The sequence below is a fragment of the Castor canadensis genome, chromosome 7, assembly GCF_047511655.1.
Source record: "Castor canadensis chromosome 7, mCasCan1.hap1v2, whole genome shotgun sequence".
Taxonomy (NCBI): Eukaryota; Metazoa; Chordata; class Mammalia; order Rodentia; family Castoridae; genus Castor; species Castor canadensis.
The window spans coordinates 109,664,850-109,677,290 of NC_133392.1; the positions used below are offsets into that span (position 1 = coordinate 109,664,850).

Sequence of the window (12,441 nt, forward strand, 5' to 3'; positions counted from 1 at the left end):
GCGGAACCCTAACAATCTTCCTGCGTGGCTGACCTCCAGTCCCTTGATTGGAGTTTCCAGAAGGCCAGGTGAGAAGCAGCTAGTCGCGGACCCCAGCATGCTCGAACTGGGCCGAGACCCCGCCCCCTTCCCGGGGGCCGCTCGTGACGTAAGGGGGCGGGACCGATCGCCGCGGGGCGGGAGGCGGGATTGGCTGCCGGGCTGGAGCGTCGGCGAGCGCAGGCCTCACGGGGGGCCGCGGACACAGCGGGCCTGCGCCTCAGCCCTGGTTGCTCTCGTGGTCCTCAGTCCTGAGGCCCGGGCGCACGACGCCGGGCCCGTCCGGCTGGCCGCCCAACAAGCCGGCTGCCCGATCCGGACCGGCGCAGCGACCTGGAGCTGCTGGCCCAGGCGTACACGGAAGTGGTGAGTGTCACCGAGGAGAGGTGGAGAAGCCTGCGGCGGCCGCGGCGACATGGCGAGGGGCGCAGAGCCCGGCGCTGGCGGGGGCGCGGGCCGTGGCTGTCGGTCGGAGTCTCCGGGGTCACTCCGCGAGCCGGCGGGCGGGTGGGGCGCGCCCGTGCTTGGGGAAGGCGGGGATTTCCAGGCGAGCGGAGCCGGCGGCGGCGGCGGCGTGGAGGTTCGCGAGGCGGGGGCCCCCAGGCCGGAGGGGACAGGCCGAAGCTCGCGCCCCCTCCACCGGAGCGCACCGCAAGTTTTCATAAACAAGCCGGGGACGCGCCGTCTGACATCCTGTTTATACCACCCCGAGACATAGGCGCGGGCCCGAGGTCTGACGTCCCTTGCTCGCTGCACCGAGAACTTGACCGCCAGCACCCCTGGCCCAGTTGTTGGGGGGCCGAGAGGAGATGGTTTTCTGGCCACAGGACCGAGGAAGAGGGTCTTAGCCTTTTATCATCTCTGGGAGGGGAGGTTTCTAGGATTTGGGGCTGGGTGGGGGGTGGGGGATGTCTGTGAAACTGCCTCATTCCCATTTGGGTTGTTAGGACCCTTGCCCCAGGTAGCCAGCAAGGAGAGCTACAGATAATGGTCCTGGAGGAGAGGACCAGGGAAGGGGAGCAGTGAGAAAGAACAACCCAGGGAATTTTGAATCCTTCGGTTAGAGGGACTTTATTAACCGAAACTGTGGCTAGCTTTTGGCTCCTAACTCCTTGGACCCCATCCGCTCGGTCGCTGACTTGGCTCATCAGATGAGCTTCGGAGGGAGAGGCCCTCTGGGCAGCACTAGTAAACACCCAGGATTCCAGGGATGTGGGTTCCTTGGATGGTGTTTACCAAAGAACTCCTCCGGGGAGACTAGATAAAGGTGTGATGATTAGCAGGTGTTTTTGTACTCATCTTTTGGAGGGTATGTTCTCCGTGGTTTCTGGGGACAGGGACTCTGCTCCCTGACAATCTTCAATACGTGGCTGTGAATTGTCTAATTCACTGGTTGGATCCATCAGTATACATGCTGTTAACATTTTTTTCTTCCCAGTCATAGGGGTTTCTCTCAATGCCAGGTATTTACAGTGTTATAAAATTGTCATTGCTTCTTTGGGCAGGAAGGCATTAAAAACCTTGGGTCATTAAATGATGAGTGTAATGCAGAGACAATAATTAGATGTAATCATGGAGTCTTTGGTTGGCTTTTTTTTTTTTTTTGAGTTATATATGGGTATATAGAAGTGGAAAAAGATTTTTTAAGATGGGCATTTTGTATTAATTAAACCTTTGCTCTTCTCTTTCCGAAACCCCATTTTGTGTTGTTTGTTACTTGCTTTTGGTGACTCTGGTGTTTTCTACGACCAGAGAATCCTTTTCACCAAAGGACCAATGTGTTCTTGTGTACTTTGTGGTAAAGGTTAATGGAGACCATCAGGCTACTGGGCATCTCTAGTACAATATGCTTCGTAATATGGAGAAAATGTCTCCCTCCTATAGATACAGATCACATATAAAGACATCATACTCGATTCATTACGGATGGGCATCTTCATAATCTGTTCTTAATTCTATATATCATATTAACTAAGCACTCTTCTGGGTCATATTCCAGTTCAGTAAGTACTCAGCTGTATTTTTTTACTACTACAGTGTTACTCTCTACATTGAATGCAGCCAGTTTAAATAGTTTCTTCTGTTCCACAATGTACTAATTATTTACTACCACTGGTAGAATAATTCAAGCCTTTCCCAAAATAGAATACATTTCAGTTTGTTGTAATTTAGCAGTTTTAAAAATCAGTGTGGCTAATGTTATACTTGTAATGATCTCTCAGAGGTATCTGATCTCTCAGATCTCTGTAAAGGTATCTGCCCTTTACAGATTTAAGGTGTTAAGGAGAAATAGGTTGCAAAAATCTTTTTAATTTGGGCACTTGCTAAAAAAACAAAAAAACAAAAAACTAAGACATTTTGAGAGTAGGCTTGCTTTTGTAGTAATGCACTTATATTGCATGAAGAAATTTAATCTGAGGGCTTTGAAATAGGATGGTGAGTTCTGCCGGTTTAGATTTTAATTTTACAAGCACCAGTGGTTCAACGGCAGATGACTAGCTGCACGAATCTAATGATATTCTAAAGTTACCGCACAGTCTCTTCTGAATACCTGAAAGTAACACATATATTAGGACAGAAACACAAATGAAGCAAGTACGAAGAACATACATAGGTTTATGCCCATTTTTATGCAGAGAACACCAAGTAAAATAAGCGCATTAATAAACTGCTTTTGTAACTCAGATTCCTTAAGTGATTTTTCCCCCTCTGAACACACTTACCATTCTCTATCTTATTATGTTCAAATGAGATGCAATATACTGTTACATATATTGTATGAGATATGCACATTTATGCAATGAAAATTTTCTTGTTCATTTTCACATTTTAAAGAATCCTTTCAAGTGGATGGAGAATTGGTTAATTAGCTGAATGGAGCTGAGTGAGTGGCTTCTGATGCTGGGTGCTGTACTGTGGTTCATTGGTATATGGGGCCAGAGAGGCCAGAGGGGCTCTTGCAGATTCTCTCAGACCAGTGGTTCTCAGCTTGGTACGATTTTGCCTCCAGGGAGGTATTTGGAATTTCTGGGGAGGTGACACATTGCGGGGAGGGGCTGGGGATACTGCTAAACATCTACAGCAGGGCACCACCCCATAACAAAGTCTCATCTGGCTCAAAATGTCAGTAGTACCATCTGAGAAATACTGTTTTGGGCTACATAATGAGGAGCAAGATGGTCTGGGCTGCTGTCATGGCAAATCATTTCACTCCCGGCACTGACCTTCCTCCTCTATAAACGGAAATACAAATATCCTCCTTGGCTGTGTCAGAATTGTTGGGGGATATCAGGTAAATAGTGCACATATAATACATGGAGATAAATGATATACAAATTACAACTATTATGAAGACATCATTTTTTATAAATGAATTGTTAGAAAGATAAGGTAGTATGCTAATGTGGCTTGATATTGATTATTTTATTCACTTTTGGTTTTAAGGGATTTGTTTACTTTACTTATTGTTAGGACCATAAGCTCTTTTAGCGCTATAATTTTTTTAAACAGAGTTATTTTCTTATAACGAATGAGTGGAAAGGGGAAGATTCACTGTAGAAAAACTGGAAAAGTACAGGAAAGTAGTAAGCGAAGGGGAAAAAAATCATTCATGCTCTACTCCCTTTTTCATTTAAAGACGATTACATTCTTCCCAGTTTTTCTGTAAGAACAGTTAAAATTGGAGAATTAAAATGGAAAAAGGCAGAGCAGCTGGTGACTGAAGGAGGGACTGCTTGTTTCTATGCCTGTCATTTTTTTCTTTTTTTAGTAATTGCAATGCAAGCTGGGTGTGGTAGTGCGTGTCTAATCCCAGATGCTTGGGAGGCTGAGGCAGGTGGAATGCTTGAGTCCAGGAGATTTGGGCCAGCTGGGGGGACATTGCAAAACTCTTAAAAATTACCATGCAAAGGTAAGTTATGTTATAGGAGGCATTAGAGAAATTGGCTCATTATTTTTATACATTTCAAGCTAACTCCCAAGCCACGTTCTTTAGCTTGTTGCTTCCTGTCAGCTTCTTTCTCTCCCCGGACTTCTCTAGGTGTGCCACTATAGCTTCCTGTCTCAGAAACTCTCTGGTAACATGGGGTTTAAAGCGGCTGCCATGTTGAAAGGACTGGGTTTCAGGGGCAGGAAATGAATTCCTATGCGTATTCTTCCTTCTGAAGTGCACCTAATGCTTTGTCAGTTTGAGGCAATAAGAAGGCGTGAAACATTAAGCTCATTTCCGTGGTCCCTTCACTTGTAAGGTTTTATGATCTGGGATCCTTTGCAGCTGGCAGGGGGCACATAGTCTTCTTTGGCGCTCTGAGTAGATTGTCCAGTCTGAAGGCAAGATGTGTTTTAGTAGCAAAAGGAAAATTCTTTTAAGTCTACTGTGGCCAGAAGACAGCTGGTGTTTGTTGGGATATTTTTTAATCTCTGTAACTGACTACTTATCAGTAATATTCAAACAGCATTTTGTTCATTTATTTCTTCAGCTCAAAATACTTTTTGAGCTCTTGCTATGAGTTACAGAAAGTAAATAAACAAAGTACACAAGAATCCCTGCTCTCATAGAATTTACAGTCTAGTGGAAGACCCTTGAGGGCATTTGTAGATATTTTTGCATGTGTGGGATGCAGGGGTCTTGCTCTTTAGCCCAGGCTGGCCTCAAACCTATGATCCTTCTGCCTCTACCTCCTGCATGCTGGTATTATAGGCATGTACCACCAGGCCTGGCTTATGTGCAGAATTTTGAAGTTCCATATCATATATACACAAGTGGGAAAAATCTTACTTTCTTATTACAGAATATTTCCCAGAAGCCTTCAGAGTACTTCTTTGAGGGCTGGGAACTAAGGAGTAACTTACTTTTTTTTTTTTTTTTAAATATATTGCAAATCAGTTATTCTTTGTATACACAAACACGAATATTTCTCTGTACCTACTAAGTGCATGGTAGATGGTTAAGGCACAGTTTCTATGAAGGTAAAGTTGCTACATGTTGCTGTAACATAGTGTGGGTGATGCTGTAGTAGGTCCCAAAGTAGACCACTAGGACTCCTGAAAGTAGCTGAACTCTGCTTGGAACCTTTGTTGAGTGATTTTTTTGTTTGTTTGTTTAAAGGGATGGGGTCCTGGGATCAGGTAGTCCTCTTGCCTCAGCCTCTGAGTAGGTGGAACTTGGGACACACCACCATACCCGGCATCAGATGCTGTTTTTTACTGTTTATTTAGGCAGTACTGGGTTTGAACTTAAGGCCTTGTGCTTGCGAATGCAAGTGCTCTACCATTTGAGCCTTGCCCCCAGTCTTCAAAGGGTGTTTGGGAGAGGTTTTATTTGAGTAGCTTCTTAGGAGTGAGTAGGAGTTTCCTTGTTTTGAGGTAGGACGAAAATCTAGGCTGACGTACAGCGTAAGTGAGGGCATGAAAGCGGGCATGTAAACGTGGAAGCAGCCACTGTGACTAGGGCAAAGACTCCTTGGATGCAGCAGGATGAGGTGGGGCTGAACAGGCAGATTGAGGCTAGGTTTATGAAGCGTGACTCTCCCCACCAGTCTGTGAGCAATGTGAGGTCAGGATCTGTGGCTTCTGTCCAGTGGATGAGTATGAAAGATGAGAGGGCATTTGAAGTTTTTAAGGTCAGAAATAGTGCCATTTGCATATGGAAGAAGTAGGAAGCACTGAGAGTTTTGTTCTACTCTCTACTGAGAGTGGCTTCTACCAGCCACTGTGTCACCCTTTCCTTCTTTTATCATTGAAAACACTTCACTGTCCACCACCTGTCAATATCCAGAAGATGACAGGAAACAGGAGTGCTCAGATCCAGAATAGATGTCATCAAGTCCATCTGTGCTCATTTTTTAGTGGAGCAAAACCCACCTTGGTTTGCTTGTAATTTATCAAGGTCTCTTTGACAGTTTATCTAATTAGTTTTCAAGTCAACAGAAGGTTAATTGCAACAAAGCTAAGAGATAGAGGTGGCTAAGAGGATGAGTGCAGGAAAGCACATCCTCAGGGGCAAGCAGTAATGATTTTTTTTTTTTTAAATCTTAGTAGTGAATGAGGAATAGAAGGGTTATGCAAAGTGGAATCATAACTGAAGTGAAATAATCCGGGGCAGGAATTGGAGAGGCAGGCTACTGTTGAGGTTATGATTACCACTGTGTGGTAATTAATACTGGTAATGATGAGCAAAGCCATTAGAAAGGTCAAGTTATATAACATAATTGAAATGAAGTGAGAGTTGAAGTCTATAACAGAAAGGGGCCATTTCACACCCCTCATTTAAGGGTTGGGAGGTGTGTAAGTAGGGGAGGGGGACAGGATAAGGAGTAGTGTGAGACTTTCTATAGGACAAAGTCAAAGAAGAGGTTTTCTTTCTTTTTTTTCCTCTTCTTTTTTTTTTTTGAGACAGGGTCTTGTTATGTAGCCCAGGTTGGCCTTGAACTTGTGATCCTCCTATCCCTGCCTCTCTCCCAAGTGTTCATGGAAGAGGTTTTCATCAGAATAAAAAACCAGTTAGGTTGTGTGTGGTGGCTCAAGGCTGTGATCCCAGCCACTTGGGAGGTACAGGACTGAGGCCTGAGCTGGCTGGGGGCAAAAACACAAGACATTATTTGAAAAATAACTTACAACAAAAGGCTTTGGCAGGAGGCATGGCTTAAGTGGTAGAGTGCTTGCTTAAAATGTGCAGGGCCTTGAATCCAAATCCCAGTACTGCCTCAAACAAATAAAATCAGAGCAACAACAAAATATACAACTCTCCTCCCCCTCAATGAGGAATCTTTGCTTTAACTCCTTAGGGAATGAGTTAGTGAAGATTGGTTAGCAACTAGAAACCTCTGGTAGGAGGTAGTAATGACTTGAACCCAGACGTGGGAGCCTGAGTTAGGTCAGTTTATTTCACCTCTAGTTAAAAAACAGTCACACTTACTGCATCTTAACCTGCTGCTTTTCTTGGGTTTGTTAGTCTGTTTTGGGAGGCTATGGACCCAGACTGGTTTGTTCATGGCTTTGAGGATGTGAACAAGTTATGCTTGTTTCTTATCTACAGTGTGAGGGTAAAGACAGTGCCTGCCTCTAAGGTGCTTTTGAGGATTGAATGACTACCCCTGAAGGTTTTGGAATGGTGCCAGGTGCACCGCCACTCTGCCAGCACATTGTCAATTTTTAAAAAACTCAAATTACATCCAAAATGTTTAAGATGGTAGGTAGTGACACCCAGTACATGCAAAACAAAGAGTAGCTGACATTCTGTATTCAAAAGGTTTCAGTTAGAAATGGGTGCATCAGAAATGTTTTGGGGCTTAAAGAAGGCATTTTTTCAAATCTAGAAGCATTTACTATGTAGAGAGCACCTAAACACAAGGTTCTAGATAAATTAGGTTTTCCTCTATTTTTAAGGAAAAATGAGAAACAAGAGTGCTTTTATTTAACTTTAAATGCCATCCAAGGTATATAATTTGGTAGGAATGTACTTGGCTTTCCTGTAAAGTCAATAGAAAGATACTATGTTGCTTTCACTGATGCAGTGTACTTAACAAGTGGTGGGCTGTTGGCAGAGAAGTACCAGGCTTGCCTATTTGTAAGATGAGTTGTGTCGAAATTAAAAATCTTTTAAATCAGATAATACTCTGATACTTTTTGCTGATTAAAGAATTATAGAAGTTTAAAGAAACTCTGAAATATATACTTAGTTTCTACTGAATGCTGTTCTACAGTATATATTGTGAAAGATTTACTCAAAATATAAAATTACACGGTCAGCTCTTCTAATCATGTACATGCATATATCTGTGTATATGTATTTACTATTTTAAGTATATTTGTTAATTACCTTCTTAGTGATATTTGTGTTGGACAAGTTTCTTTACTCTGGGTTTTTTTTGATTTGCAACACCGGGGTTTGAACTGAGGTGAGGGCCTTGCACTTGCTAGGCAGGCGCTCTGCCTCTTAAGTCACACCTTCAGCCTGAATCTGGGTAGTATTCTTATTCTCAAGAACAATGGTTGCCATGTGGTTGAAAAAAGACATTCTTGCCCATTGCTTTGTCTTCCCATTCCAGAACGAGGAAGACAGAAAAGCTCCCTAATTTGATTTGTAGAGAGCAGTGGGCAGGGAAGTCTACCTAAACTGGTGAAACGACCAACATGTAGATATTAAAAAAATAGGCGTAGGTCTGTTATTTTGAGGTACATTGGGTGACTGAGACTGGTCTGACTATATAAAGTAGAAATAGATAAGAACAATTTGTAATTAATGCAACTCTTATTTGTTTTTAATGCTGTTTTGTAGGGCTTAAGGGTATTAAAACTGACAGTTCATTCAATTAAGCACAATTATATTTGTAGGTTTTGCTTGCACAGTTAATTTGTTCAAACTACAGCAAGGCTATAATTTATAGCAATTTTTTCAGTTAGTAGAATTTAAAATAATCTTTCATGCTATAGTAGAAGAGAAGAAAAAAACCCTGTCTGGAAAATGTATAGCTTCTCAGTGAAAAAAAAAAAAAAATCCTGTTAACTAGTTTGATGGATCATACACAGAAAGGCAGGCAGATGTGATTTATATTATAAAAGAGATGCAGTGAATCTTCTGCCACATCCATCTCCAAACCCATTTTAGGGTTAATTTATATAACACAGACTGAAAAAGAGTGATGTGCATAATGCATGTTATAATAGGCTAAATATAAATTCAGGTGGACCAGTGATCCCTGCACACCAGTTATCTCATTGGAAAACTCACTCCATGTATGATGGTAACTCCAGAGAACCTCATTGTTTTGCTTCTTTAGAATGATTAAATCAGGTTGCTTAGAAGTAGGAAGGGAAGGTGAGAGGTCAGGTGGCCTGAACATAAATTGTAAGCCTTCTTGATGTGGATTTAGGAAGTAGGCCACTTGTGATAAACAAGCTGGCTAAGATAAAAAATATACTCAGGTTTTCATATTGACTCCATTACTCAACAGCTGTCTTTAGATCCCATGTATATGAGAACAAGACAGGCTGGCTCTGCCCTCAGGAAGATTGCTTGCTAGGAGAAAAGACAGCAGTCCAACAATTATACAACTATTTGTCATAATTGTGCTGAGTACCAGGGGAGATTTCGAGTTGGCTATACGACAGAGGTGGGGTAGTAAGAAAAGAGGGTATCTGCAATGCACATTTTGTATTGTAAGGATGTTTGCTAGCCAGAGAGAACAGCATGTGCAAAGCACCTGAGGTAGAGCCAACATCCTGCAGCTGGTGCAGAGTGAAAGAACATGCAGGTTGGTGAGATAAACAGGAACCTGATCAGGCAGGGCTTTCTCCTAAGGCAGTGGGGGAAGTTGGAGGCTTTTAAACCATCAGATTTGTGTCGCTGTATGAAGAAAGAAAGAAGGATCCCTCTCCCTCATGCTGCCCTTGGGTGGGCCTCTGCTTTCTCTTCCCTCCACATACTCCACTCTGCTGCCAAATGTCTTGAAAGCTTTCACTTCCTCTCACCCACTTAATTCTTTAACCCTTTGCAAAATGATTGTCCTTGCCACACTTTAGAGTCTTCCTTCACCAGTGACCTTCTCCATGTCACATTTTGACACCCTTATTCTGCCCTTCCTTATTACCTAAAACATTTATGCTGCTGTAAACCTCCTCTTGTCCCCCAGCTCCACTTTTGTCTGGCTTCTGAGACACAGTAAGTTGTTTCCTCTTCTCTCTCTGGGTCTTTGTTCTCTTTTTGGGTGTCTTCTCTTTCTCTCCTTTCTCCTTTCCCCCCAGTGAACACTTTCTTAAAGGGTTTGTGAGTGGCATGTCTCATTTGTTCCTAAAACTGTGCAGATGAATGCTTTTACCAGGTACCAGGTGTCTTTTTTTTTTTTCTTTTTTGGTGGAACTGGGGTTTGAATTTAGGGCTTTCCAATTGCAAAGTTGCCAGGGTTGGCCTCGAGCTGCAGTTCTTGGGATGTCAGTTTCCCAAGTAGATAGGATTGCAGGGGTGAGCCACGAGCACCTGGCTCAGGTGTCCCTTTTATTTATATTTCTTTCTTCCTCTCTGCTCTTTCCCTTCCCAACTACTGGTTGAACCATTTCAGTCATGATTCCAAACACTGGGGATGCAGTTAGCAGGAGGCAGGGCAAGGCCCTTGATCTTAAGGAGCCAACATTCTGAGATGGTAAATGTGTGGATAAATAAGATAATTTTAACCTCATTTCAGGTGGTGAAAAGTGTAATAGAGAAAGTTAGCATGGTAGCGGATAGAGAATGCTTAGGGGGGTGGGGGATGGGCCCACTCTCTGAGGAAGAGACATTTGGGCTCAGACCTGGAAAGTGAGCCTTGCTGTGATCTGGAGGAAGACCATATGAGGCAGGGGGCAAAGCCAGCCCTAGAGTCTAAGGTGCTATGATCCTCCCATGTCATGCTGGGCTCCTGTACCTGGGCCACTTGTTGACAGTTCACATTTAAACTGCTCCAGAGGTGATACCATCTGTTTCTGATCCATCACCATACTAATGGATAATTTCTCCCTTTTTCTTAGTGCTATCTCTTTCTACCCCCTCAAAAACTTAGAGCAGCAGTCAGAAATTTCTTTCTGAGGGGAAAGGACAGCAAACATTTCCTGCTTCAAGGACCATTCATTATCTGTTCAACTACTGAACTCTGCCTTCTCCACACTAAAGCAGATACAGGGACAATAGGTAGACCGAGTGCCAAAGTGTCCAATAAAACTTTGTGATGTCTAGACTCTGAAATCTGTATATCAACTTGTCATTTGTCACAAAACACTGTCTTCTCCCCAACTATTTAAATATGCAAAAACCTGTCAGTTTATTGGCTGTACAAAACAGGTGGTGGGCAGATTTGCTGACCCTTGCCTTGGACTCACCCTGGTCCCTCCCTTTGCTTTCCCTATCCCACAGTCCAGAACCCTCTTGGTTCTCCCTCCCCTGTGTTTCACCTTCTCCCCATTCCCACTGCCACAGCCTTTGGACTGGCTTTCTTTACCTGAGTGGTGGCAGTAATCTCCAGTCTAGTCTCCCTGCTCCCAGTCTTCCCTTCTGTCTGTCTGCCATGTGGATGTTGAATCATTTTCCTGAAGCTTGACTCAGCTTGTAGAATTTCCCTGTTCACAAGCTGTTAGCAGTCCTTAGTTATAGAGCACAGGCTAAATTCCTCTACTCAAGTCTGGTAGGTAGTAAAGGCATCTTGTAGTAAGCCTCAATACTCACCTCCTCTGTTTCTCTCTCTCTTTCTCATCAGGGACTGGCTGTATCTCAGCTTGTGATCTCCTGCCTCAGCCTCCCCAATACTGTGATTTCAGGAATGTACCACCATACTTGACTCTTCTTTTTCTTGCTTTCTTTTTATTTTATCTCTTTTTAAATTAATTTTGCCTTGGCTTCATACTTTCTATCAAAAGTCTATAACTTTCAAGGCCCCTTCAGATGTCTGTGATCACACTGTGCCCCAGAGCACAATGCTTTGTCCTATGCTCAGCTGTGTGTGTGGTTAAGATGGGGTCCCATGTTTGAGGCTGACCTCAAATACCTGGGCCCAAGCAATCCTTCCACCTTATCTTCCTTAGTATTCGGGACTGTAGGCCCCTACACACCCAGCCAATGTACTTAGGTTCTTCAGACTTACTTCCAATGTGTAGTCAGGCCCTTGAGGACTGGAATGGTCTCATTTAGCTTACTGTCCTCTTTTACAGTGGGCACTTGGGTGTTTATTGAATAAATGTTAAATCCTGTAGAGCGTATTTGGTCAATTTTTATATAAAGTGGTACAGTTTTGTGAAAGATCACCAGGTATTTTGGAAGACTTTGGTTGTATTCTTGGTCTCACCAGTGGCTTAGATAAGTAAATTCAGGCATGCTACTAATATTCTTTCTCAGAAATTGATATGTTTCCATTTTATAAACAGAAAGAAGGAAAAATGTGCTCTGTAACTCATTATGTTTCTTTGCAAACAAGCTCAAAGTTATTATTATTATTTTTTTTGGCAATACTGGGGTTTGAACTCAGGGCCTCTGCCACTTGACGCATTCCACCAGTTCTTTTTTGTGTTGTGTATTTTTGAGATAGGGTCTCTTGAACTGTTTGCCCAGGCAGGCCTCCAACTGTGATCCTCCTGATCTCTGCCTCTGGATTGCTAGGATTACAGGCATGAGCCTCCAGGGCTGGACTTGCTTTTTTTTATTAGCATATATTAATTGTACAAAATAAATGGGTCTCATTATAACATTTGCTTGTTTTTGGTTGTTCCAATTTATTTATAATAATCTATGACTCATTCTCTCCTACCACATTATCACATGTGTTACATCCTTTTAATTTTTTTTGTATATGTTTTTATATTTACATAGGTAACCTCAACTCTGTTTCTGTTGCTTTTTTTGGTATAGAAATGTAAGTAATAGTTGCCTCTTGGTTCCCC

The 12,441-nt window shown here is 43.0% G+C and overlaps 1 protein-coding gene across 2 annotated transcripts in view; it reads left to right on the plus strand.

The window, feature by feature from the left end:
* Positions 1-205: 205 nt before the first annotated feature.
* Positions 206-12,441, plus strand: part of Jak1 (Janus kinase 1) — a 126,800-nt gene continuing 114,564 nt past the window's right edge. For both annotated transcript variants that reach the window (XM_074079877.1, XM_020184238.2), the window contains exon 1: positions 206-405. The gene's annotated coding sequence lies outside the window, so the exon portion shown is untranslated. The remainder of the gene's footprint in view (positions 406-12,441) is intronic.